The sequence below is a fragment of the Prinia subflava genome, chromosome 29 (assembly GCF_021018805.1).
Source record: "Prinia subflava isolate CZ2003 ecotype Zambia chromosome 29, Cam_Psub_1.2, whole genome shotgun sequence".
NCBI classification, from domain to species: Eukaryota; Metazoa; Chordata; class Aves; order Passeriformes; family Cisticolidae; genus Prinia; species Prinia subflava.
The window spans coordinates 1,734,869-1,761,006 of NC_086275.1; the positions used below are offsets into that span (position 1 = coordinate 1,734,869).

Below are 26,138 nucleotides of genomic sequence, written 5' to 3' on the forward strand. Positions count from 1 at the left end.
TCCAAACACTTAAAGGGGAGAAGCTTCTTTTTATACAAAGCCTCACCCTCCCCAAGCCGCAGGGGTTACACAGACAAGGAGGGGTTTAAACCCTTCTGACTGAAGAGAAAAATCTCAAATAACCCCGTGGCTGGCTTGGCAGAATTGTGGCTTCAGCTGGACGTGGCAAGGAGCAGGAGGCAGGGGTGATAACCAGCATGGGACACACGGGAGCTCCTCCTGCAAACCCAGCGTGGGACCCCGGGTCTCAGGAAGGAGCCCTGGGCTGGAGGCTCAGTGCGCCCGGGGGCTGCGGGGTTTTTTCTGCAGGCTGCAGTGAGGGGAGGCCCCTCCATCCCTCAAAAGAGAAAAACAATCCCTTTTCCCCCAGGCTGGGAGGAAACAATCCCTTCTCCTCCGGGCAAACAGAGCTGGAGCTCAGAACTGCAATGGAAGCAAAAGCGACTCCAGCCCAGCACAATATTTATGGCATCTCCTCCTTCCTTAATTTGGCGAAGGAGCTGAGATTTCTCCTCTGGAGAACGTGGAGTATTAATTAACTGAGGACGGGCTGAGAAATGGATGGCTCTCCTAAGTGTTTTCCCTATACTTTATTATCATTCTAGGCTTTTAAAACAATGGCTGTGCCAAGGAAAAGATTAGAATGAGGCAGAGACAGGGTTTTTTTAATAATAACCAGACAAAATAATATCAATACACAGCATACACCATCAGAACAGGAGACAAATTCGTTACAAGGTGTATTTGAGTAAGAGGTAATTGTGACTTGAATAGATTACTTTTATCTAATGTATTTATTGCTACATAAATATAAAGATGTATAGAGCTCTTCTGATTGTATCCAGAGAGGAAGTAAATAGTATGGATTTTTATACCTGTAATTTATGTCTCTGCATCTGCAGTGACAGATATAGATGCTGTACCTTACACCTACCCTGCCTCTTTCTAGCTGGGTGTGGAAAAGACGCTCAGGGCAGGAGGGTTCAGCCCCTCCGTGGCTCTCCTGCTCCAGGGGGTTCTGTTTGATGGGGGCTCTGTCCCCCAGCCCCTCCCCAGCTGCCTGCCCTGTGTCTCTCGGGGCTGGCAGCTCTGCCTGGCTCTGGGTCCTTCCCGCAGCACCTCAGGGCTCTCCCTGGGCCCGGCTGGGGAAACTGAGGCAGGGCTGCTTGGGCAGCTCACCTTGGCACGTTCCCCTCCACCTGCACGCTCAGGCCTTGCCCTCAGCTCACCCACAGATCCTTTCCCTCATTTCCCAGGGAAGAGGGGCACGGGAGGCAGCAGGGAAGGGCTCTCAGGGTGTAAATCTGCAGCACAGGGATGCAAATCCCTCCTGTGACTGCCTGTGGTCACTCATTTCTGGCAGATGGATTCACACCAGAGCTCAGGGTTCTCTCCCCAGCTGCTCCCACAGCCCTGAACCACCCCGGTGCATAAAACGCTGCGTTTCCAGGCCAAGCCTGCTGTACCCACTGTAAATGATTTAATTGTAGGTGTTCCTGCACCTCAGGCTCGGCAGCAGGGAATTGTCTCCCCAGGAGCTGCCTGCAGCTCAGGCTGATCTGTCCGTGGCTGCACGGCTCAGGCTGCTGCTCACACTCAGTTCTGCAGACAGAGGAGCAGGGTTGATTTCAGGATCTCAGGGGACGGAAGGGATCGGCAAAGCAAGGCTGAGACAGAGGTTTCACTTCCTCACATGAAATCTGGCAGGGTGAAAATCTCCAGTGTAGGAGATGATGGGACAGCAGGGGACTCGCCTGGATCCAGTGACCCTGCCCATCCAACCCCCCCTGTGCAGCCTGGAGAGACAAATCCAGGGCATTCTGCACCCTGAAAAGCATCCTTTGGGTGTGGGGGCTGCGACAGAGCCCAAACCCAGCACAATTCAGGCGGGTCTGGGTTCCCTGGGAGGATTTCAGAGCCCACAGAGCCCTGCTGCTGTGCAAACCTCCTTCCTTGGGGTGGGAACAGACAGGTCTGAGAGAGCCAGAGCCACGCGGGGCAAACGCTGCTCCCCCTGCAGGAACGAGCACTTGTGGGGTCACTGCTGCTGCCAAGGGCTTCTCATCTTTCCCGTGGAAAAATTTAGGTTTTTCAGTAATGCTGTAATTACGCCCCTGTCATGTCTCAAAGCAAACAGGTTGGCAAACCTAGGTACCGAACTAAATAATCTGTGGCATAATCTAAACACATAATGGTAATTAAAGCTGACAGCTTAATAAGATACTGAGCTTCAAATGTACAGTAGTAATCTGCAATTAAGTAATCTTTTGTAATAGCACCCTGCCAGTTTGTGGAATTTCAGGTAGAAGGCTGTGTACTGTTCCACAGCAAAAATATTGACACAAGGAAAAGGTATCCAGGCAGTGATCAGCACCCGAACGCAGCAGTGCTGTCCAGGGAAGGCACAACAAGGCCCTGATTCATCGCAGGCATTGCTGCTGCCACCAGCACAGAGCCGGAGCTGCCTGGCCCAGCCTGGGAGGGCTTGGGCTGCTGTTCCCAGGGGTTTGAACCTGACCTTGCTCACAGTGCAGGGTCTGCCCTCAGAGGTGCTGGCTTGGGGCTGCAGCCCCTCCAGGACCTGCCAGGGGCTCTGATCCCCATCACTCCCCTCTCCTCTGAGCAGAGAGGATCTGTTCTACACTGCCTGAACCGGAAAAAAATTCCATTCCATTCCTGGCAAAGTTTTGAGTGGAGTTCAGGTCCCATCCTGGACTTCATTCCCACCCTGTGCAATGTGGGAGCACAGACTCGGGCCCCAGAGGCTGTGCCAGGTTGCAAAGGCAAAATTCAGACTTAATGGTGAGAGAGACCGGACTGGGTGTGATCAAATCCCAAAAAACAAACTTCAGATTGGCACCTGCTGAATCAGCTGGCTGGTGAGAAGCAGGAGGGAATGGGACACGTGCTCCCAGAACTTCTGGATTCCTCCTTTAGGTCTTTCTGGTTGCCAGGTTTATAAAAAACTGTGGGTTTGTTGTAATTCCTGCAGCCTCTGTCCCATCTCCTGCAGGGGAAGGAGGAACAATCCCCTCCCTCAAAAGCCCTGGGAGTGAGGGGCTCAGGGGGCTGTGCCCACCCCTGCATCCTGGGAATTACATTTTCCATAAGCAGCTCCCAGGAGAGCTTTTCTTTTTTAATCCTCTGAAGCTGTGGGTGAACAAAGCCAGCCTTGCAGGAGCAAGGCCAGGCAAGAGACTTTCTAAATATAGGCAGGGTTTGGGAGAGTTTTGCATGACAATGACATTGCTGGGCCAAGGTAAAAGATTTCCTGCATCTGTCAGGTTGAGCCTTGGGTGGTTTCTGCTCCCCCCTGCTGCTCCTGGGTGTTTTACAGATGCTCTGCTCTGAGCTGAGCTTTGGGGAGCCCAGCCCAGCCTGGTGCCAGAGGCTGCCCAGCCCTGCAGAGCTGAGCGAGGTTTTTAGGCCAAAGCCCACGGAGGCTTTGCAGTGCTGCTGCATTATTGATTCACCTCTCAGGATGCACAGGCAGACAGCAGCAAGCACTGCGTGTCCAAGGGACATTAAAAGCTTTGACTCAGGTGTTAATTCAGTGGCTCTGAAGGAGTCAGGATGGTTTATCAGGAGAATAAAGAGAACAGAGTGTTACAAAGGTCTCGGTGTGCAGCAGAACTGCACAGCAGCTCTTTAGGAGAGCCCTGAGACCCTTGGGGTTTTCCTACTGCATCCCAGGAGATCTGAGTTTGGTCCTGTGGCTCCAACTTCCCCCCTGTCCTCCCACAGCTCTCTAAGAGAGAGTCAGAGGGGGCTTGGTGTGGTGTGCCCATTTCAGAGGGGCAGCTGGGTGAGACCCCTCGGGCCACGCTCTGCTCCCTCGGGGCATTTTTGGGGGCACAGAGAGGGGCGGAGTGCCCAGCCTGCATCCCAGCCCCTCTGAGCACATCCTGTGCAGTGCAGCCGACACCTCCAGGCAGGCACTGCTGCCCTGGGAGCTCCCTCCAGGATGTGGCGTGTCAGCAGAGGGAAAACATCTGCGAGCTGTTGACATGGCTTGGGTTTCAGTCGTGTCAGATCTCTGACAGAATAACAAATTGAGCCCAGTCCTGAGCACAGGGATGCCTGCCCTGCTGCAGTCCTGAGCAGCACAGGAAATATGTTCAGATTTACAGGGATGGGCTGGGAAGCAAAGCAACCCCAGGAACTTCAAACCTGGAAGCAGCAAACAGCTGAACAAAAGCAGCTGGAGCTTTCCTGTGACTGAACAAGCTCTCCATAAATCCCTCGGTGGAACTCGACCAGGACAAATGCCCAGTGCTGTGCCCACTGCCCGGAACAAGCAGAGAGGGGCAAAGCTTTGCCTGTTCCAGGCAAGCTCCCATTCCCAGAGGGATGAGCAGGGTCTGGAACTCCTCAGCCCCGGGCCAGGGCCCTGCTGGCTCTGCTGCTGCTCTGACCTGGCCAGAGGAGAACGCAGACCCTTCATACCTTCACTGCAGTCCCTCCCCACGGAGCCTGGGAGGAGTTCCACAATTTACCAGGCCCTTGCAGGACCATTAATTGCCAAACTCAGCACGAGCCCGCTGAGCTGAGCACAGCTCCACGTGTCAGGCGTTTTCTGAGCTCGTGAGATGATCTCTGGGCTCAGAGGCAGGTCATAAATGGTGATTCCTCAGAAACAATGGATTAAGAACTAGGAAGTCCTTACCATGAGGGAGAGAAGCAGCAGAGGGGTCTGTGAGGAAATAGGAATGCTGCAGGTGTTATGGAGAGAATGGTGGGGAGCAGAAGGAGGCCCCTGTGCTGAGGCTGCAGCCCAGGGATTCCCCTGCAGCTCCCCGGGTTCCTCAGAGCCCCAGGGATGAATCCCAGGGGCAGGGCCAGGCTGGGAGCCGGGTGGGTGAAATATCTGTGCTGGGAATGCAGGGCTGAGGGATGGCACCAGCCCTGCCAGACAACAGCACATTAATGCCTGGTGGTTCTGGCTGCTTTTAGTCATCTTTAAAAATGATGCACTCAAACGCTTCCTGACCCAGGGGGACACAGAGGAATCACTCATCACTCAGGGAGTTACTTGTGCCTGTTCTCCATTTTTTAGTGGGAAGTTATGGGCTGTGCTCTCCATCCCTCTCACTCTCCCACTGTGGTTCACTCACTGCTGGGCAGGCAGGGCTCACCCAGCACAGCAGGGCCCTGCTGCCTGCAGGAGCATCCCCCTGAGATGGGAGAGGCATTTCGGGAGGAATCACCTCCAGAGCAGGGGGATTCTGCAAGGCCAGACAGGGCAGGTCCCTGTCACAGCAGGGCAGCCATGGGAGGGACTCTGTGACCCCAGCCTGAGCAGAAGCAGCAATTGCATTTCTGTTAAGTCAGGAGAATGAGGGGCAGAGATGAGATTATTCTTCTCTTTTTCAAAATGGGTACACGAGTTGTGATCTGAGATGTTAAACCCGAGCTGCAGGACCGAGGGCACGTGGCAGTGCCACCCTGGAGCCACCATCACGTCAGCACTGGCTGATGGTCACACACGGGTGGCTCCCACCCTGCTGGCAGGGCAGGAGCAGCTCAGCCCCTCAGGCCATTCCCACCTCTCCTCTGGGAGAGCCCCATTCCTTCCTCCCCTCCGCGTTCCCCACCCTGCCCCTGCCCCACCTCAGGACGAGGGGACGGTGCTGGAGTGGCACAGACCAAGGAGGAGCTGTCCAGGATGTGTCAGGTCCAGCCAGGCTTTCTGGGAAGGCTGCGGTGTTAGGGGAGCATTACAGTGCTGCTGCTCACTGATATGTCAATCAGCCAGAGGGTAATTAATGACTGCTGCTGGCAGGGCAAGAGGAACTCCAGACACAGCAGGGCCTGCCTGAAAGGATAAAATGGCACTGTCCAGGAATGGTCAGCACAGGCAGAACCTTTCAGTGAGCACAGTCCCGTGCCCCAGGTACCCGAGTGGGCCCTGGGTTCCCTCCTGAGGCAGCTGTGGGTTCTGGAGCCCTGCAGGACCAGCTCCAGAGGCTCAGGAGCAGCTCAGGACCAGTGGCACTGGGCAGCTGTGGTGGGTGATGGTGATGGGGGCAGATTTTGGCCTGGCCTCTGTGTGCAGAGGGGTTCCCAGCAGTGCTGCTGCCTGGAGCTGCCACCAAACATCAGCTGGGGAAGAAGGAAACATCTCCTGGGCACAGAAATTCTGCTCCTTCCCAAACCCAGCCCGGAGCGCGTGTTACTCCCGAGGACTCACACACACCTCCACAGCCTCCCCACCTTTCAAATTCCTGCAGTGTAACTCAGCAAAGAAAGTACAGAATGCGGGTGACATGCAAATCCTATTAATTCATCCAAGTATGGAAATGCAATCCTTTTGATGTCAAAAAGTACAGCAATGATATGTTAAAGAGCTCAGCACGCTTCTGTTAAATATGTAAAGTGCAGATTCCCCCGCAGCTGTATCACTCCTGCATCACCCTGGACTATAGCTCCTGACTCTAAAAGACTGGGAATTACTCTAACAGCATTATAGGCCTGTGCCCAACAATGTGGTCAGATGCTGGTAAGAGGATTTGGGATCAGCGTGGATTTACTTACACCGCTCTTCCCCAGCTCGTGCGGGTGCTTTGCTCAGGGAAATGCAGGTGACAGATTCCAGAGGGGCTCCATGCAGGAGAGGCTGGGAAAGAAGTTATTTGATGCACTGCAGGCAGAGGAAACAATCTTAGAGTTAAAAAAAACAGAGAGAGATTGAGAGAGAGAGAGAGGGAGTGGCACTCCAGGCCTGTTTTGTCTTCAATCTGGGTTTGAACCATTGTAGGTTTATTCCAAAAAATACTGCCTGAGATAAGGGCACGGAGAGATGTTTTCAGAATATGGCAGCTACAGGGACAGATGGAAGAATCCTGGTGGGATTTCAGAGAGTTCCCAGGCACAGGGAGCCTTTTCCTCTCACCTGCTCTGCCCACTGATTCATCTCATGTCAGGATTTCAGTGGTGGCGCAGCTTCAGCTCTCCTAGAGAGACATTTAGTCTTGATTTAAAGATTCTGAGCAATCAAAAAATTCATCCCATCCTTCAGCAGCTGTTCCAGAGCCTAATTAGCTGTATTTGAAATGTGTGTATCCCATTCCTGAGCAAAATTAAACCATTCCAGAGAATTCTTCACGTGCAATCAGTCGCTGAAACCAAAACTGGGGTTTTTTTGCAGCTTGAGCCAAAGACACCAGATTGATAAGCATGAAAAAACTGGAACAAAAAATCCCCCTGAACTTGTCCCATAAATCAGACCCTGCCTGTACATTACTGAGTCAGCTGAGGGAGGAGAGTGATGGTGTTTGGTGTTTTTTCTCCCTCTCTTTCCCCTAACACTAATTAGGTTTGAAAGGCTGCAGCTTGAGTCCAGATACCACATGGCGAGAAGAAAGGAACCCAAACAGCTGACGCAGAGTTCAGACTAAACTAACTGCAAGCTCCCCAGGGACATCACAAGGTAAACCTGATAGTCCCTGTCATTTACAATCATTATCAGGCAGCAGAGGCGCTGTAATTTTACTGGGGAGCCAATTAACAGATTCCCAAAGCTCAGGGATAAGGTCTTGGTCCTTTTTTCTGGTTTAGACAGGAAAATGGGGGAAGAAAGGTTTTGTTACGAGGGGATGCTCCAGGAGAGCATCTGGGGGAATGGGCAGAGCTGGGCTCTTGAGGAAAAAGAAAAGAGCAGGGGGTGGCAGAGGCAGAGCCCTGGCTCTGGTGCCAGCCCTGCACAGCTGGGTGAGGTGTCCAGTCCATCCCAGTCCATCCCAGTGTCCAGCTCCATCCCAGTCCATCCCAGCTGGGTGAGGTGTCCAGTCCATCCCAGTCCATCCCAGCTGGGTGAGGTGTCCAGTCCATCCCAGTCCATCCCAGCTGGGTGAGGTGTCCAGTCCATCCCAGCCCTGCACACAGGACATGGAACAATCCCTGTGAGCTGGAGCAGCGAGGACTGGGTCAGCCCGGGGCCCTCAGGAGCCCAACACAAGTGAGAAGCAGGAGAAAGCCCCTGGCCCAAGGCTGCAGATGGGAACGTGTCTGTGCTGGGGAGCGTTGGGGTTTGGATCCAGGTTAATGTGTTGGGCTCATCCTCCCCGGAACAAACTGCTCCTGCGTTTGCAGCTGAGGACAGATTGCAAGCAGGACTGGGTGAACCATGCTTGGAGCAAACAGAACACTGAGGAAGTGTTCAGCCTTCCCCTGGCAGCCCTTTGCAGACCTGAGCCACAGCCAAGGCAGCCAGCTGAGCTCCTGGGGGAGGTGTTTGGCCTGAAACCACCCACTGGATATGCAAACTTCGAGAAGGGTTTGTGCTGGGCTCCCTTTACCCTCTGGCCAGCCAAGCCTCAGCAGCCGTGCCTGAGGCCAGCCCTTGCAGGGGGTGTTGGAAACACTCAGGAGAGCTGGAGGGTGGCAGGAAGAGCCTGGGCAGGGTTTGCAGGCTCTGACTGCACAGGATCCTCACACTGAGGTCCTGCAGCGTTTCTGTCCCCAGCTGAGCCTTCCCTCATTTCCAGCTGGAACTCTGTCCAGCAGGGCACAGAGGGGCTGACATCCCTTTTATTTCCTTACTGTTCGTCTCCTTTAAATAGCCCCACACGCCTGCACCCCTGTGTTCTGATATTAAGCAGATTTTGTGCAGTGCCAGGGCATTTTTCACTAAGAAAACTGCAAGAAACACCAAAACCTGTTCACAGGTGACTCCTGTCCCTCCCAGCCTTTGTTCTGCTCTGCCTGAGGCAGCAGTTCTGCTGCCTGGGAAGGAGGGACCAGGCAGAGGAATCCTAGGAAAGGTAAAAGCATTAATGGGTCAAGGCCTCCTTTGCATAATTCTATTATCACCAGGAAGATGCTGCAATAATCATGTTAGGCATGTGCTCCGGAGCATCAAAGTGACTTGTCTTACCTTACTTTTTGATGTTAGACAGGTTTAAATGCTTTGTACAGCTGAGGCACCTCAGACAGCTGATCAAGAGAGCCTGTGCTGTTCAAGCAAAGCAAAGGCCTGTTTTGCCTTTTTTTTAATGTCAACAATGCCACATTCTTCCAGCAAGGAATAATCTCTGTTGTCACAAGCCGTGAAAAGCGAAGGTGTGGGAGAGAGGCTGTGTGTGGGTGCCTGCAAACGCTCCCGGAGCTGCCACTGGGGGTCTGCAGCCCCTGGGCAGGGTTTGGGGCAGGAACGGGGAGCCAGGGCGGTGCTGGAGTGCCCAGCTCTGGGCTGAGCTCCCCTGGTGCCAGCAGCAGGGCAGTGCTGTGGGGGTGACACTGGAGCTGGCTGGTGTTCCCAACTTCTGCTGGAGCTTTCATGGAGAACCTGGGGCTTGGTTTGGTTTGTGGTTTTGGTTTGGGTTTTTTTTTCCCTTTGGTGGCACAACAGGATTTTTGTTTCCAGCCAGAAGGAGGAGCCAGATCAGTCTGGAATTTGGCTCTCTGGTTTTCTGCTAAAACAAAACAAAACAACAATGAGAATCCTTCTTTGCCCTTTGGGGCCAGGAGAAAGGAATATTAGGGGTTTTTGTGAAAGGGAAATGGATTTTTAAGTCTTTTTTTACAGGCTTCAGGGTTGGGGTTAAACTTTAGTCCCGTTTTCCTTTCATCCTTGACTCAGGCCATTGCTTAAAGAAAGCTTTAAAGAGAAGATATAACTTGATGTTGTGGCTCTGTAGGACATGATGTGAGCAGGATGAGCTCCGTTCTCCCTCTGCCTCCTCTGAATCCTGTGGAGCACCAGCAGTGAACTGGTCCCAGTGCCTCCCCTGCTGTGGGAGAGCTGGGGCTGCTCTGGCAGCCCCAAGCCTTGGTCCCAGCTCTGGAGCTGCTCCGGGGTTCTCCCTTCTCCAGGCAAGCACCAGAGAGAGGCAGAAGTCCTAAATGCCAGCCCGGAGCATCAATCATAATTCCTGAGCTGCCAGCAGTCGTGTAACTGCTTAAAGACCTCAGCAGCCCTCTGGCACTTAAAGAAAAAAAATCATCTAATTAATCACAGGTGAAACAGCTTGGACCTGCTCCAAAAGCCCCTGAATTTACTGCCAAGCTTTGATGCTAATTTTCCTTCTAAGTAACCCCCTAAAGAAATTTACGATTAGGTAATTAAAGTGATGAATAAAGAGATACTTAGAAGAAAAGAGAAGAAAGGGGGGAAAAAAACCTTGAGTCAAAAGCCTTAAATCTCCTCCCCTCCTCAAAGAGAAATGTTAGTCATTTCTGCACGTGCTTTGTCTCTGGAAATTGGGTTGGATTCCCACAGGAGGCTTGAGAAATATTCCTTAAATTAATGTTTGCATAACCAAATAAAACAGAAAAGAAGGAACTCCTGAACAGATTGTGATGCTGAGGGGGCTGAGGGGAAAAGGGACTTGTGGCTTCTCCCTGAGAATCCCACACTCAACAACTTCTGTCAGGGGCTGCTCCTGCCTTTCCCCCTGGCTTCCTGGGACCAGTGTTTTAAAGGTAATTAGAGACCTAGGAATGCCATCTAATTACAAATTATAGTGATGTCTATGAAGAACTCTGGAGTATGTGAAGGTTTAAAAGTCTGACCGGATCCCAAGTTCTGTGTAGGGCTCTGCAGGGTCTCTCCCTTTCCCGCTTTTGTTTTCTCCAGAGGAGAAGGATCTCAGCAGCCTCTGATCCCTGGGCTTTCTTCAGGTTCCACACCAAACCCAGCACGGGGACAGAGCCTGCAGGGATTTGGTTGTTTCCACTAAAAATGCAGAGGTGGCCCCAAAACAAAGGAAAAAAGCAGGATCCAGTGACAGCTCCAGGCTGTGCCTGACACCCCTGACCCTTCCCTGAGCACAAACCCCTGCTGACCCCTCACAGCCTCCCTGAGAGCTGCTGGGTGATTCTTGAGGGGCCCAGAGAAGATAAAAAATGAGAAAATGGCAGATTAGATCTGAGGTGACAGAGATGAGGAATAAAAGCCATTAGAGCCCATTTGCAACATGCCCTCATTGAGTCAAGTTTCAAGGTGTTTTTGCAGATTATTAATAGCCTGACAGCAGTTTTTGTACAGGATCTGATAGGGGAAATACCACTGGTGTACACACAGGGAGAGTGGAGGCCCTTCATTTGTTCACTTGGAGAGATGGGAAATGCAGCAGAGCAGCAGCTGAACAAACTCCCGGGTCCCAGCTGTGCCAGCTCCGGGCTCACATCCCTGTACCCCTGCAGAGCCACCAGAGCAGCTCCCAGAGCCCAGCCCGGGCTGCCTCCAGTGGCTCCCCACCACCCCAGTCCTTGGTGAACAGAGCCTTGGGCTCTGTGGGATGTTCTGGGTGCTGAAAATCTCCCGGGGATCCAATTTATTCACTGTGGTGTCTCTTAAACTGAGGGGAGCACCGATCCTGAGCAGCTCTTTCTCATCCCGTCCCCTTTATCTGAGTTATCTCAGCTGCACCCGGGGAAATGAAAGGCGGACAGGGAGGGAGGCGAGCGCAGGGCGTGTGGGAAAGGAAGGTTAAAACATTCCCAAAGTTACACTTTGTAGCTGCGTGCTTGTAAAAGAGAAATACCAGGTGGGGAGCGCTTTGAACTTGCCAGGCTTTGTGGGGCTGAGCTGTCAGCCCTGAGTAATTGCAGCTTTCTGCTGAGCAGGGCTGGCCAGGGAGGGAGCGATGGGGCTGGGCCGGGAGGGAGCGATGGGGCTGGGCCAGGAGGGAGCGATGGGGCTGGGGCTGGCCCGGGAGGGAGCGATGGGGCTGGGCCAGGAGGGAGCGATGGGGCTGGGGCTGGGCCAGGAGGGAGCGATGGGGCTGGGGCCGGGAGGGAGCGATGGGGCTGGGCCAGGAGGGAGCGATGGGGCTGGCCCGGGAGGGAGCGATGGGGCTGGGCCAGGAGGGAGCGATGGGGCTGGCCCGGGAGGGAGCGATGGGGCTGGGCCAGGAGGGAGCGATGGGGCCGGGCCGGAGCTCTGCAGGAGCATCTGACGGGGTGCTGCTGCTCCTCCCTGGCTGCTGCTTTCTATTAAACTGCAGCTCTGCCTTCCCCAGCCCCTGGTGCAACCTCCCCCTGCTTGTGAGGGTTAGAAATAATCAAGTCTCGTTTTTTATAACGTGTGGTGTGGGACAGCCAAGCGAGTTACCAGTGAAAGTGGACAGCAAGCAGGAGGGACTCGTTTTTAGCCCTTTTTTCTGCTCCTTTCCACCCAGCACTGCCTGGAGGATGGGCTGCTGTGCCAACAGCTGTCCCCACAGGAAAAGGGTTCTCTGGTGTGGCTGCAGAGCCTGAAGCAAAGCCAGAGGAGCTCAGTCCTTCTGACTCCACATCAGCCAGAGGAGCTCAGTCCTCCTGAATCCACATCCCCTGAGCCGGGATGGGGCATGTGCAATTCCTGCTGGATTTGGTGACACACAGGTGTCTCCAAACTCCATCCCCGTGGGACAGGGCAGTGCCTGGCTGAGGGCAAGGCTGAGGGCAGGGTTTCCTTCACAGCCTCACCAGTGCTCTGGAGCTCACAGCTCGTGTTGAGAACCTCGGGCAGTTCCCTGCTCAGCACTTCTCTGCTCTTGAGCTGCTCTGGGAGCCAGCAGGTTCTGGGGCAGCTTGCCCTGATCCAAATCCCGTGGGAAGTGATTCCTGCTCCCCACTGTTGCACTTCCAGACCCAACTCAGCACTCAGTGTTTCCCAGAGAGCTGCTGGAGATCAGGCACTTGGCTCTGGGGTTCCCATCTGGGTAAGCTCTTAAGACCTGGGATTTTGTCACTGCAGAGAACTGATCCCACCTTGGATCAGCCTGAGGCGTTCTCTGTTGGGGAATTGCCCAGTATTGTCCTTGTCTTTGCATCCTCTGCAGTGTCTCGTGTCCTTGGCCTCTCCCTTTTCATCCTCGAGGCTGTGCCTGATAAATTCAGTTTGTCTGAGTTCTCACAGGACACCCGTCTTTCCATCTAAGAATATCAAAAAAGGGACTTTTTCAAACGTAATTTTCTTCATGCAGTTTTTCAGTGGGGTTTTTCTTTGACCCTATTCTCCAAACTGTAATTTCTTAACCAGCTTAAGACTGAAATGATATTTCAGCCCTGCAGGACAAAACTCAAGCCCAGGCCCAGTGCTGAGCTGGAAACTGCCAGCCCTCAGGATGGAAGGTGTAGAACAATGAGGGGTTATTGCCCTTCCTTTATGGCTCTGTACACCCCAAATTTCCTGTGTGTGACCCTCCTGCAGTGCCTGTGTGGAGGCAGCTCTGCCCCAGCCCTGCTCGCTGCCCCTTCCCTCCCCAAGCTGCTCCCGTGCTGCCCGTGGCAATTCCAGTGGCTGAATTCCTTCCTCCAGTAAAATCTTAACAAGTTGAGCTGAATCTTCAAACAAATCCACGTCTCCCTCAATAAATATCAAAAGGGAAATCCAGCTTAATATAAACAGAGGATGGTGAAGTGGTGCTATTTATACGGCTCAATTTCCCTCCAGTTAAACCACTAATGGCACTTGGAGGGCTCGTAATTAGCAGCCACATCTGACAGAACAAAGTCATCCCTGGAAGCCAGGCCAGGGCAGGATGAAAGCAGCACCAGCACAGGCCCAGGGCCCAGCTCCGGGTCTGGGCTTGTCTTGGTAGAGCCGTGCTTGGCTCTTGTGCTCGATTCAGGCTTTGCTCAGAAGAGTTCCCATGTCCAGGTGATTTGTGTCTCTTCCTGTGCCTGGCTTTGCTCAGGCCCCAGCAGACCCTGCCTGGCCCCGGTTCCCCCTGCCTGGGCAGGATTTGCTCAAACCCCGTGAATTTGGGGCCGGTCACAGATTCTGGCTTGTCTCTGCTTTCTGCAGAGCCCCAGACCTGCTCAGAAGTGCAGAGCAGCTGCAAGCCCAGAGAAGGAGCAAATGATAAACACCGAGCGCTGGGCTGGAGCCGCAGTCACACCTGATTTTTATTTGGGTTTTTTTTCAGTACATCTCAGCTCCTTTGCCCTTCCCTGTGCCTCTCCCCAGCACAACCAGGAGCAGCCCATTAGCGTGAGGGATGCGTGTCACTGCCTGCTGATCTAGGCCAGGGCTTGGGCTGCTCCTCAGAGCCAGTGCCCAGAAGCACAATTACACACCAGCCAAGACTCTCAGCGGTGATTTAAAACGGATTTTCATTTTAAAGGTGCGTCTTAAAAGCACCTGGTTCTGTAAAGACGTCAAAGCTGCTCGGATCTCAGTATCTGCAAATCAGCAGCTCTCCAATGAGGCACATAAAGGTGGCAGCATCCCGTGGTGTGAGCCTGCTCTGGAAATGTCACTGCTGCCGGGGCAGGGGTTCTGTGAGCCTCGCTGCCACCCTCTGATCCCTGCACAGCAGCTGCTCACCCTTCCACTGCTCCACACACACAAGACTGCAAATGTTCAGCATAGTTTGGCCCGGGAATTCAGTTGTTTAAACTCATCTCTCCATGGCTTATAAGGACTACTGGTTGTTATGGGGGAAAGGAGATTTATTTAGCTGGGATAAACCCTGAGCAAAGTCACAGCTGCACAGAGGCTTTCAGCATTTGCCTCTTTTTCTTTCTTTTTTGGTTTTTTTTTAATGCAATTCAACAAGTTAAGCCTGAGCAACTGCATCTGACCCCGTGGCTACAGTAACATCTGTGACTGTCCTCTGTCATTTGCGAGCTGGAACGGCTCTAATCTCTTGAGCACACTGCTCTGCCGTGACATTTCCAGGACATCCGCACTCGGAAAGGCAGGCGGTGGCCTTGGATCAGAGTCTAAAATAGAAACGCGTTTGCCTTTGCGGGGTTCTGGGTGGGACCCGCTCCTCATCCCGGCACGGCACCAGGAGAGCGCTGCTGCTGCCCCGGGAACCGCTCAGCTCGGTCAGACACTGCTAATTACCTGGCTAAATTAGAGCAGAACCGAGGCTGCTGCTGGAAGGGGCTGCAGGAGCCGGAGCGCTCCCGGCGGGGCAGCAGAGCGGAGGATGCTGCTCTCCCCGCATGGGGCAGGGAGGCGCTCCCGTTCCCTGGGTCAGCCGGGCTGTTTGGGGACAGCCAGGCTGGTCTGGGGACAGCCGGGCTGGTCTGGGGACAGCGGTGGTGGTGGCAGTGCCTGAGCCCGGAGCCTTCCCCGGGAGCCGCTGTGACAAAGCACCGCCTGCTCAGGCTCAGCTGGTGGCAGCTCCGCTCTCTCTCCCCTTCTCCGGAATGCAAAGTAAAAATCATTGCGCTCGTGTTGCTAAAGGTGCTTTCCATAACTGTGAGCCTGTTAACGCTGGTTTCCTAACAAATACCAGCTGAAAGCCGTTTGTTTGTTTGTTTGTTTGGGGCTCGGTGTTTCAAACACTCCCAGCAAGCTGCCGCCCGGCTGTGTCGGTAAAGGGGGAACCTGAGCTGCCCGGGTGGCACCGGGACAGGGCACGGAGGTGCAGCGTGGGCAGCTGTCCGAGGGGCAGCTTCTTGCCTGGAGCTGGTTTTTCCCCTGAGCTGGGCCCTGCACAGCAGCTCCTGCCTCTGGAAACTCCTTTGGAGCTGCTCCGCTCGTGGCTCAGGTTTCCAGGCCAGGCTGGGCCTGGGTTTGTGGAAGGTGTCCCTGCCCACGGCAGGGGTGGCACTGGGTGGCATTCAAGGTCCCTGTCAACCCAAACCTTTCTGGGATTTGAGCTGGGGATTCTGGACCTCCCTGTCTGGCACAGGGAAGTGGGATCAAGTGAGAGATGGATGCTCTTCCTCCTCCTCCTCTTTCCTCTCCTTCATCCCAGCGGCCCAGAGCAACTCCCTGGTGCCCATCCTTGTGTCGCCTCCTCTGTCGTGTCGTGGCAGCTTCCCGGGGGTTCTCAGGGAGCACCCGCCTGATTTACGGCTCCCAGCACCTCCCGGTTTGTAATAAAGTTTTCAGCAGCTCTGTCGCGCCCGTCCCCACCCCCGCACGCACAGCCCGCGCTCGCTTTGTTCTCCTCGCACTGAATGTCGACTCATAAACCTTTCATCAGCTCAACCAGGTGGAAAAAACCCATTACTGAAAGAAGTGTTCATTCGGGTTCGGAGGGGGATGGAGGAGAAGGTTCCCGGTGGGAGGAGAGGCTGCTCCCGCCGGGGGCTCCGCGGAGCCCGGCAGCGCCGCCAGCCCCGCGGGAGGTGGGAAAAGCCCTGGGCATCCTCAGGAGGCAGCGATTGGGGCCCGACAGCCTCTGCTGACACCGGGCACGGGGAGATTCCTGCCTCCCGCCAGCTCTCGCTGCCCGGGATGCAAACGCCAGGAGGGCGCTGCTGCCTGCACGGGCCATCGATCCCCAGGAAAACGTTATTGATCGGGGATGGGATTTCAAAAGGGCTGGAGGTGGAGTTCGCTGAAAAAATGAAATCTCCTTTTCCCCAGCGTGTCTGTGTTCCAGGCACACACTTCTGGGGTTGGTGGATCTCTCTTTACTCATGGTGTGTAAAGTTCTGCGCAAAAGTGTATTTAAATAAGTTTTTAAGCCACGCAGCCCAGCAGAGGTAAAGCCCTGGAGAAGGGCAGGAGGGCCATAGGGGATGGAGAAAGGACAAAAAACAACAAAGGAGAACAGGCAGTGACATCTGTCACTAGTATTTTATAAGCTAAAAATTCAGCATAATCTCCTGCCACCCTGTCCGCTATACTGAGTTCCAACAGCAACAGAATTGTCATGATTTCTACATGAATTAATTCAAATCTCTCTTTGCATGATATGGCGTAAGAAAGGGGCCATCTGGTTTATGTTCAGGGTGTCAGAACCACTCATACCAGCACACTCGCGGAGTGCAAGATGGGAGCTGACTGCACACATTAACGTCTCCTTACCCTCTGCCTCCTCCGCGGGCCCAGCGCTGCTGTCCCATTATCCCCCTGCCTCTGTCCCATTATCCCCCTGCCTCTGTCCCATTGCCCCCCTGCCACTGTCCCATTGCCCCCCTGCCTCTGTCCCATTGCCCCCCTGCCTCTGTCCCATTACCCCACTGCCTCTGTCCCATTGCCCCACTCTGCTGTCCCATTGCCCCACTGCCACTGTCCCATTGCCCCACTGCCACTGTCCCATTGCCCCCCTGCCTCTGTCCCATTATCCCCCTGCCTCTGTCCCATTATCCCCCTGCCTCTGTCCCATTGCCCCCCTGCCACTGTCCCATTGCCCCCCTGCCACTGTCCCATTGCCCCACTGCCACTGTCCCATTACAACGCTGCTGTTCCCTCTGCCAGCCCCAGGCGTGGCCCTAACGGAGCTCCCGCCACCTCCGGCCCCACCCATGCCCGGGGGCTGTGACAGCAGGGACAGACCAGGGGCTGTGACATAGCACAGACAAACCAGGGGCTGTGACACAGCAGGGACAAACCAGGGGCTGGCCGGTCACACCCGGGGGGCTTGGGGACATCCGGGCCAGGCTGTGACCATGGCGGGGAGGGCAGAGTGCCCGGGCAGGGCTGGTGTAACCCCAGAGCAACACTGACCCTGTCTGTGCCCAGGTAGGGCTGGTGTAACCCCAGAGCAGTGTGTGAGCAGTGCCCGGGTACAGCTGGTGTAACCCCAGAGCAGTGTGTGAGCAGTGCCCGGGTACAGCTGGTGTAACCCCAGAGCAGTGTGTGAGCAGTGCCCGGGTACAGCTGGTGTAACCCCAGAGCAGTGTGTGAGCAGTGCCTGGGTACAGCTGGTGTAACCCCAGAGCAGTGTGTGAGCAGTGCCCAGGCAGGGCTGGTGTAACCCCAGAGCAGTGTGTGAGCAGTGCCCAGGCAGGGCTGGTGTAACCCCAGAGCAGTGTGTGAGCAGTGCCCGGGTACAGCTGGTGTAACCCCAGAGCAGTGTGTGAGCAGTGCCCGGGTACAGCTGGTGTAACCCCAGGGCAGTGTCCGAGCAGTGCCCTGTCCATGCCCGGGCAGGGCTGGTGTAACCCCAGAGCAGTGTCCGAGCAGTGCCCCTGCCCGTGCCCACCCCGTGCTGCCCTTCCCTGCTCGCAGGGCTCCACTGTGTGTGTAGGACGCTCCCATCCCACCGGGAATGTGCCCGGAGTCAGGAATCTTCTCCCAGCTTTGGAGGCTTCAATTCCGCCTCTCAGATGAGGAGCCCGTGATAATAACTTAGAAAAGAGCAAAGCTTTAATTGGGGTGTCTGGAGGTGGTGACATCATACAGATTTACACTGCCTGGTTTTCCTGGATGCATTATTTTTTTTACCTTAATTTTTGCCTTAATTTTTACCCGGACACATTAATTTTTACCCAGACACATTAATTTTTACCTGGATGTAGTAATCCTCAGAACACCCTAAACCACAGCAGTGCTTGCAATTCCCAAGTGATTGCAGGGAAAGAAAAAAGGGTCAGGAACACAGGTCTTTTGAGGCTGTAATCCAGTGCACTAGATTTTGGTTAATTAATTATTACAGCCATTTTTGTTTTGCCTGTGTTACATCCTGGTGACAAACTGGTTCAATGGGATTTCTCCAGCAGTTACTTGAATATGCAAAATCCAAGTAGAACTGGTTTGCTGAGACAAGGCACCAAAGCCCCAAATTCTGTTCCCTTTGCTGGTTGAAAGGGGCTCGGGAGAGTGGGAAAGAAGCCCCAAAGCAGAAAATCCTCATCTAGAACAGATTAGCTCTGTTTATATTGCAAAGGCTTTGGCTCAAGTGAGGGATTTTTTGCTTAGAAATATTGTTTTAGCATGAATTTATCTTCAAATGAACTTTGTGGTAAATAGAATTCAAACATGAGCTTAAATTTAAGGTCTTATTTAAGTGCTTTCCTACTTCACTTGCCAGCTGAGGATCTGGCCTGAGCTTTGAACATCTTTGGGGAGAAGAAGCAGATTAATGAGATTAGAACATTTGCAATCACTTTTGTACTTGCCTGATCTCTGTAAAACCTGGTCTCGGCGGGGCTGTGGAGCTGTTGGCTGGGTGCTGATGGACAGGGGTGATGAAAGCAGGGCTGGCTGAGCATCCTCTCAGCTCTGGGAACATTCCATGGCCCCTGGGGATCGCACTCCAGACGTCAGCGCGTGTTTAATCCCTGTGCTCCATCCAGCATTGAGTGCTTCACTCTGCACCCCTCGGGCCTCATCTCCTGGCTCAGCTTTGAGCTTTTTTTTGGTATTTCACAGCCAGAAAACCAAACACGTGCTCAGGGAAGGTGGGAAGGGGTGGCCTGGGACAGGCAGGGCTTCACCCAGAGGTGGAAACCCCAGGGAGGTCTGGACTGGTCCCTTCTGGAGGCTCCCACTGGAGCTCCCACCTCTGCAGCTCTGTAAAAGGCAGATCTGGGATGTTGGGTTTGCAGCTTTCTGTCTGTGATTCAGGACAAGCCAGGACTGCAGGACTGCAATTCAGGACTGCAGCAGTGCAGGCAGGGAGCAGCAGCCTGGCAGCTCCTCCTGCCCTCAGCTCCTCCCGGGTGGGATTTGAGCTCCCCTTGGAGAGCAGAGCAGGACCTGTGGCTGTCCCTCTGCTGGAGGAGCTGGGCCACGGCCACAGCCTGGGGGTTCCTGCAGCTCCAGGAGCAGAGTCCATCGTTCCTCAAAGGCCTGGCTTGGAGGAAAGCAGAGACAAACCCCAACCCCCAAAATACCGAAAGATTTTTCTGTGCACATGTCTTCCTGAAGGCAGCTTTCCCTGGGAGTTTATTGCATCCTCACCCCTCGCAATCCCTGGCAGTTCAGGCTCAGAAGAGCAGCGTGGATAGAAGCTGGAGAAAAGTTTGGGGTGTTCTAAACTGTGCTGCTGGGTCCTGGTTGGTGTCAGGGAGGGCAAAAGCACCAAGACAAACCCACAGTCCTGTTTATTCCAGTCACAGACACAGCCTGGAGCACATTTAATGCGGGATTGCCAGAAATGCAACCAGGGAATCATGCAGATCTTGCACCCTGCATGCAGCTTGTGTGCAGGGCCAGGACAAACAGGGCAGGAAATGCAAACCCTGCTCACTGCTCCATTTCCTGCACTGAAAGAGTAATTATAATTAAAAATAAATCACCGCTGCTTTTAGTTTGATGAAATGACCACTTCTATTAAGAGCAGCTCGAGCTGCCTGTAAATCATTTTCTGCAGGGTGTCGCTTTGGGGTTTGGGATATTTGATGGGTTTAAGGATGTGTTGTGCTGCAGCTGCAGAAGGGAAGGGCAGAGCAGGAATCACACCGGGGTGACAGCAGCACGTCCCTGTACTCCGGGGTGCCCGCAGCCTGGAAGAAACGAAATTAGCACTTCTGAAAAATAATTGGTTAACGCAAAGATGCTCCCAACTACTCACCTCATCCACCTTAATGGGATGTGGGAGGCAGTTTTGCCTTGCTGGCCAGAGGAGGGGCTCCCAGAGGCACAAACTCAGTTGGCAGCCATCACTTTTGTGCTTTTATTTTTTGTTTCTTTTAATGTGTCAAAACTCAGCTGCTCTCCAGAATTATTAGAAGTTCAGAACCGAAACTTTTCTGTCGTTTAAGAGCATTTTGTGCAGTTGCATTCTGCGCTGCTGGGGGGTGAGGGGAGAGGGGAGCTCCTGGGTGCTGGGAGCCTGGGCTTTACGAGGCTGCAGAAAGCCTGGTGAGCGCAGGGCCCAATCTGGAAATGCATTTAAGGCACTCACGGCTTGGAGCACATAAATACTCGCACAGAAGTCAATGGGACATAAATTCCTGAATTTGCCTAAGTGCTTTGCTGGATCTGTGCCGAAGGAACCACTTACCAGGGGCTCCAATCACAGAATCAGAGCCCTGTTAATGAGCAAAGCCCTGGAGCAGAGAGTCAGGGAGATGTGAAATGCAGCCCCACGTGGTGCCTGGGCAGCTGAGCCCCATCCCAGGGACACTCACCCTGCTGGGTGACACTGCTGGGTGACACTGCTGGGTGACACTGCTGGGTGACACTGCTGTCCCCTCTCCAGGCAGGGAGTTCAGGGTCCATTCTGCACCGGGAGTGCAGGAGGGGCAGCAGCCCCTGGGGGTGGTGCAGACCAGAGCTCAGACCCCGCAGGCAGGAACCAGAGCAGCTTTTCTTCCAGAAAAAGGCTGTTCCAGGTCTTCTTCAGTGAATTCTGCCTTTCACCTTCCACTTTTTTCTTTTAAAATTCTTTTGGCAGCAGAGGAGGCTAGTCAGGAAAGAGAAACATGAGGGGCTAAGATCAGTCAATATTGTCAGATCTCTGCATGCCCCATTAGTGCTGGCAGGCAGCAGAAATGCAGATTTCACTGTGCAAGAGCTCATAAATCACGTTGGGAGCAGCAGCTGGGGCGGGGATGCTGGGGAGGGAGAAGAGGGATGGTCAAAACCCAAACCAGAACCAGAGCAGTTCCTGTGGCATGAGGATGCACAGGGTGAATATAAAAAAAGGAGTGTGGCAGTGGGACTGGGCTGGGACTCCTTGGATCCTCCAGCACAGGCAGTTCTCACACTGGGGTTCCACCTAAAGCAGAAGGCAGGAGCAGCCCTGGGGGAAGTGAGGCAGAACTTGGATTTGCTGAGTGTCACTGTGAGTGCTGAGCACACTCGGGGACTCAATAAATCCCTGTCACAGTCCTTGCACTGAGAAAGGAGAGGGTTGTGACAAATCAGATCTGTCTGTTGTTCTGCACAGACATTTCTTTCAATCAAGTAAGAAGTGCTCGCACATCATGACGAGACTTCCTCCAAAATCTCTGTCTGTGAGGCAGAGCTGGCCTGGGGGCTCAGGGACGTGGGGGTCCCAGGGGCGTGTGGGGCCCAGGGGCGTGGGGGGCTCAGGGGCGTGGGGGGCCCAGGGGCGTGGGGGGCCCAGCAGCTGGAGCAGGAGCACAGATCTGACCCTGCAGGGTGACACGGATACCCTGATCCGTGCTAACTCAGGAATGTCAGGCCAGAAAACGCTTGGAGGGTTTGATTTACGGAGATCAGCACGTCCCATTCTGGTGGTGGGCTCGGCAGTGCTGGGTAAGGGCTGCACTCAGTAATTCAGGGGTTTTCTCCACCTAAACAACTCCGTGATTCTGTGTATTGTGAGCAAACACTGGGGTTGTTTTCTAGAAGGAAATCACAGAACTTTTCCAGAATTCCCAGAGAGTTTGTAGGCGAAAGGAGCTTCAGTCCTTCCCGTTCTCACAGCGTCCTCCGCTGTGGTTCACACAGAGCAGTGTTAACATGAGTCTGGAATATCTCAGCACATAATTATTTATCCTTCAATACAACAAAGAAAACCATGTCTAAATGTGACTAATATCCCCTCCTCAGCCTGCCAAGTGGGGCCTTGTGTTTCCAGCACTGAAAAGCAAGCCTGACTCGCTGCATATTTTGTGTTACCATGGTTTATGTCCAAATGCAAGGATTTAATTTTGTCCGTCATCGAGCCGTGGTTTCCATATGACACCAGTACATTCCTCCCCTCTGCCTGCTGTTCTGACAGACGACAGAATCGAATTAAACATTCCAACCACCCCGCTGCAAAGGCAGGAGCTTCTGTTCCTTTGGCTTGGGAGATCAAGGGGCAGATCTTTAGCAGGTAGGAATTGTCCTCAGTACAGCCACCAGCATTTGCTCTGTTTGCCCCGGCTGAGGTCTGGCCTGGGATGTCTCCATTTCCCAGGACAGTCCCAGATGAGGGATAAAGCAGGACTGACGGATAAGACAGGCTCTGCTCTCTGCTGTGCTGGCTCTGAGTGATGATTATTGTGTTTCCTCCTGGAGCAGTCGCTGACCAGCCCCACTTCTCCCTCTGGAGCCAGCAAACAGAGACCCCTGCACATGTTTCTGCACTAACTGCAGCCTCCCAGCCAGCTGCAATTTCGTGGTATCAACATTTGAAAAAAGCCAATCCCCAGGCTCTGCCTTGCTGAGGCCTCGAGTAGAAAAATGACCAGTTCCTTCTGCAAACACCGGCTGGGCTTTCAAAGCAGCCTGAGGGGATTACACACACATCTCACTTTGAAATTTAAGCTCTGGATCTTGAAAGAATAAGGTTTATTCCACAGCTTCACACCCTGAAGGGACAGCTCATTGCCTGGGATTGCTGTGATGTCATCCTGGCAGGGAACCTTTCCAGACGAAGGCAGAGAGAGCCCCTCGTTCTGCACAGAGCAGCACCCTGGGCTGGGGGCTGGGGGTTTGGGGGTGCTCTGGGTGCCAGCATTCCCTGAGTGTCCATCCTGCTCACTCCAGGAATGGAGTTATTCCTAAACACTGACAAACCCCAGCAGCCGGGGAGATCCAGGATCCCCAGGAAGGAGAAGGAGTGCAGGAGGATGCTGGTAATGATCCAGCTGGGCCTGCACGTCCCCCCTGGAGCTCACAGAATCACAGAATCACAGAATTCTGAGGTTCTGTGGTAACCATCCAGCTGGGCCTGCACATCAGCGCCACTGCTGGAGCTCTGGTTTGCAGTGCTGGTTTTTCCCTGGGTTTGCAGTGCTGGGTTTGCAGTTCTGGGTTTGCAGTGCTGGGTTTGCAGTTCTGGGTTTTCCCTGGGTTTGCAGTTCTGGGTTTGCAGTTCTGGTTTGCAGTTCTGGGTTTTCCCTGGGTTTGCAGTTCTGGTTTGCAGTTCTGGGTTTTCCCTGGGTTTGCAGTTCTGGGTTTGCAGTTCTGGGTTTTCCCTGGGTTTGCAGTGCTGGGTTTGCAGTGCTGGGTTTTCCCTGGGTTTGCAGTGCTGGGTTTTCCCTGGGTTTGCAGTTCTGGGTTTTCCCTGGGTTTGCAGTGCTGGGTTTTCCCTGGGTTTGCAGTGCTGGGTTTTCCCTGGGTTTGCAGTTCTGGGTTTGCAGTTCTGGGTTTGCAGTTCTGGGTTTTCCCTGGGTTTGCAGTGCTGGATTTTCCCTGGGTTTGCAGTGCTGGGTTTGCAGTGCTGGGTTTGCAGTGCTGGGTTTTCCCTGGGTTTGCAGTTCTGGGTGTTCCCTGGGTTTGCGGTTCTGGTTTTTCCCTGGCTTTGCAGACTCCAGAGCTGCTCCCAGGGTCTGGACGTGTGGCTGGGTGATGCTGCCGCTGCCAATAGCCCAGGAGAGGGGACTTGGGACCTGCTGGGACTGGGGAAGGAAACAAATTTGTATTAATTAGGAACAAATGCTCGTTGCTGGCTAATGGATTCCACAGCAGATGTTTGTCCCAATAGCCAAGAGATGGGTCATCTCCAACAAAAGTGATAAATAACAGGAACGCGGTTTCTGGTTGTTTTGTGTTTTCTCAGGTCAAAACCATGGGTTGTTCAGGGCTGGAAATGCCATTAATTAATGCTGACACCTGAATTTGAGATGCCCTACTCACACAATGCCCTTTGCTAAATTAACCACGGTCCCCAGATGAGGTAAATCTTCCCTCTCACTCTGAGCGTGGAGCATTAACACAGGGAATCAGCAATCTGGGACTCACCTGTTTGTTCCTGAGTGTGACCTGCAGGTGTCCTGGCGTGCCCCAGGCACCCTGGCCATGCTGTGGGGCTCACACAGGATGTGGGACAGGGGTACAGACACGGGGGGCTCAGCACCTGCTCAGGTAAACAAAGGTGTGCATGTGCACTCCTGGTGATTCTCAGGAATGGGTCAGGAGCTCCCCAGGAACATTGTCCTTGGTCTGCGCTCAAACTGACTGACAAACAGTGTCAGCAAACATTCCTTGAGAGGGAGAAATGAGAAATGTGGGTGTATTTTTCACCTGGGAGGTGCCCACGTGACAGCCCTCGTGTGTGTGTGGATACTTAGGGAAGTGTTTTGTACTGAAGATGTGTGTGCTGGGACAAAAAGGCCGTATTTGAAATTAATTTGTGTAAATACACATGTGCACGGGAAGCCCCCCTGCTGCAGACACCCATACATATGTGCAGATCTAATCACATTTGTGTACACAAACACTCACAAATTAGGGACAGAAAATTAAGCATATGCCCGTCTCACCCCCCAGTGAGGATCCCTCCAAGGAACATCAAACCTGTTTGTGTCAACACAGACCCCTGGGCCCCGGAGATCCCCACCCACCCTGAGAACAGAGACCCCTGTACCTGCCAGGGCAGTCCCTTGTCTGCGCTGTCCCCACACCTCTGTGATGTCCCCTCCCACTGCAGGCTCTGTCCCTCCCGGGCACAACTCCCCAGCCAGAATCCTCTGATCTTTGCCCTCTTTTCCTTCAAATTAAATTTCAACTTTTTTCAAATCTCTGGTGAGTGACAAGGCAGTGCCAGAACTGTCTTTTAATACACAAAAGCATAAATAATGCCATCCATCAGAGCTGTCACTCAGCAAGATGGATTGCTACTTGTCCAGACACCGGAATGACACAGAAGTGAAAGTTAGGAACTGTCTCTTTTCTTTGCTTGCTTTCTTTTTCTTCTTCTCTCTCCTTTTTTTTTTTTTATTTGCCGGACTGCTTGATTCTGATTAATGGTGCTGTCAGGGAGGGATTCCGCTTGCCCGGATAATGAGTCAGGAATGTATTCCCTGTCACAAACACAGCAGATGTCAGGGGCAGAAGGGCCCGGGAATGCCAGAAACAATATACAGTTTCTTCCTAGTCCCCTGACAGGCCAATATGCTGCACAAGGTCTAATTTATGTAGACAAAATGCAGGCAAGGGGCTGTGGCAGCAGAGAGGCTGTGGGGAAGTCTGGAGTACAATGCAGGAGGGAGGTAATGAAGGCGAGCACTGGGACTCAATAGCACTGCATCAAACGGCCTTAACAAGAATGGCCCAGGACCACTTTGACTCCATTAAAGTGCACTTTACATCATTATAGAGAGAAATCAAACAGGGCAGAGGGCTTCTGTTTCTTTTAATGGCTCGATTAGGTTATTCACTCATCGGCACTCGCAGCTGTCACCGCGGTGCCGCCTGCCAGGGAGGGGTGCTGGCCCTGGTGGCACAGGGCACTGCTGGCCCTGGTCACTGCTGGTCCTGGTGGCACAGGGCACTGGTGGCACAGGAACTGCTGGCCTGGTGGCACAGGGCACTGCTGGCCTGGTGGCACAGGGAGTGCTGGCCCTGGTCACTGCTGCTCCTGGTGGCACAGCGACTGCTGGCCTGGTGGCACAGGGCACTGAGCTCCTGGTGCTCCTGGTGCTCCTGGTGCTCCTGGTGCTCCTGGTGCTCCTGGTGCTCCTGGTGCTCCAGGACCCACCCTCAGGCCCTGGGGAGGGGTTTCAGCCCCACAGAGCTCCCCGGAGGTGCTGCCAGGCCATCTGTGTCTGGCACAGAGGGAGCAGTGGGAACGCTGATTCCAACAGAAACCAGGATCAGGGAAGGAAGGGAAAAGGTTTTGTTGGAAGTGCTCTGATGTCTGCTGGAGGTTTTGCAGAAACATCAGAGTCAC

The 26,138-nt window shown here is 53.8% G+C and overlaps 1 long non-coding RNA gene across 3 annotated transcripts in view; it reads left to right on the top strand.

The window, feature by feature from the left end:
- Positions 1 to 26,138, top strand: part of LOC134562618 (uncharacterized) — a 132,015-nt gene that overhangs the window by 27,316 nt on the left and 78,561 nt on the right. Inside the window, exon 2 of one of the 3 annotated variants that reach the window (XR_010083217.1) lies at positions 7,316 to 7,429. The exons of the other annotated variants lie outside the window; for them this stretch is intronic. This is a non-coding gene — a long non-coding RNA (uncharacterized LOC134562618). The remainder of the gene's footprint in view (positions 1 to 7,315; positions 7,430 to 26,138) is intronic. 3 annotated transcript variants of the gene reach the window in all.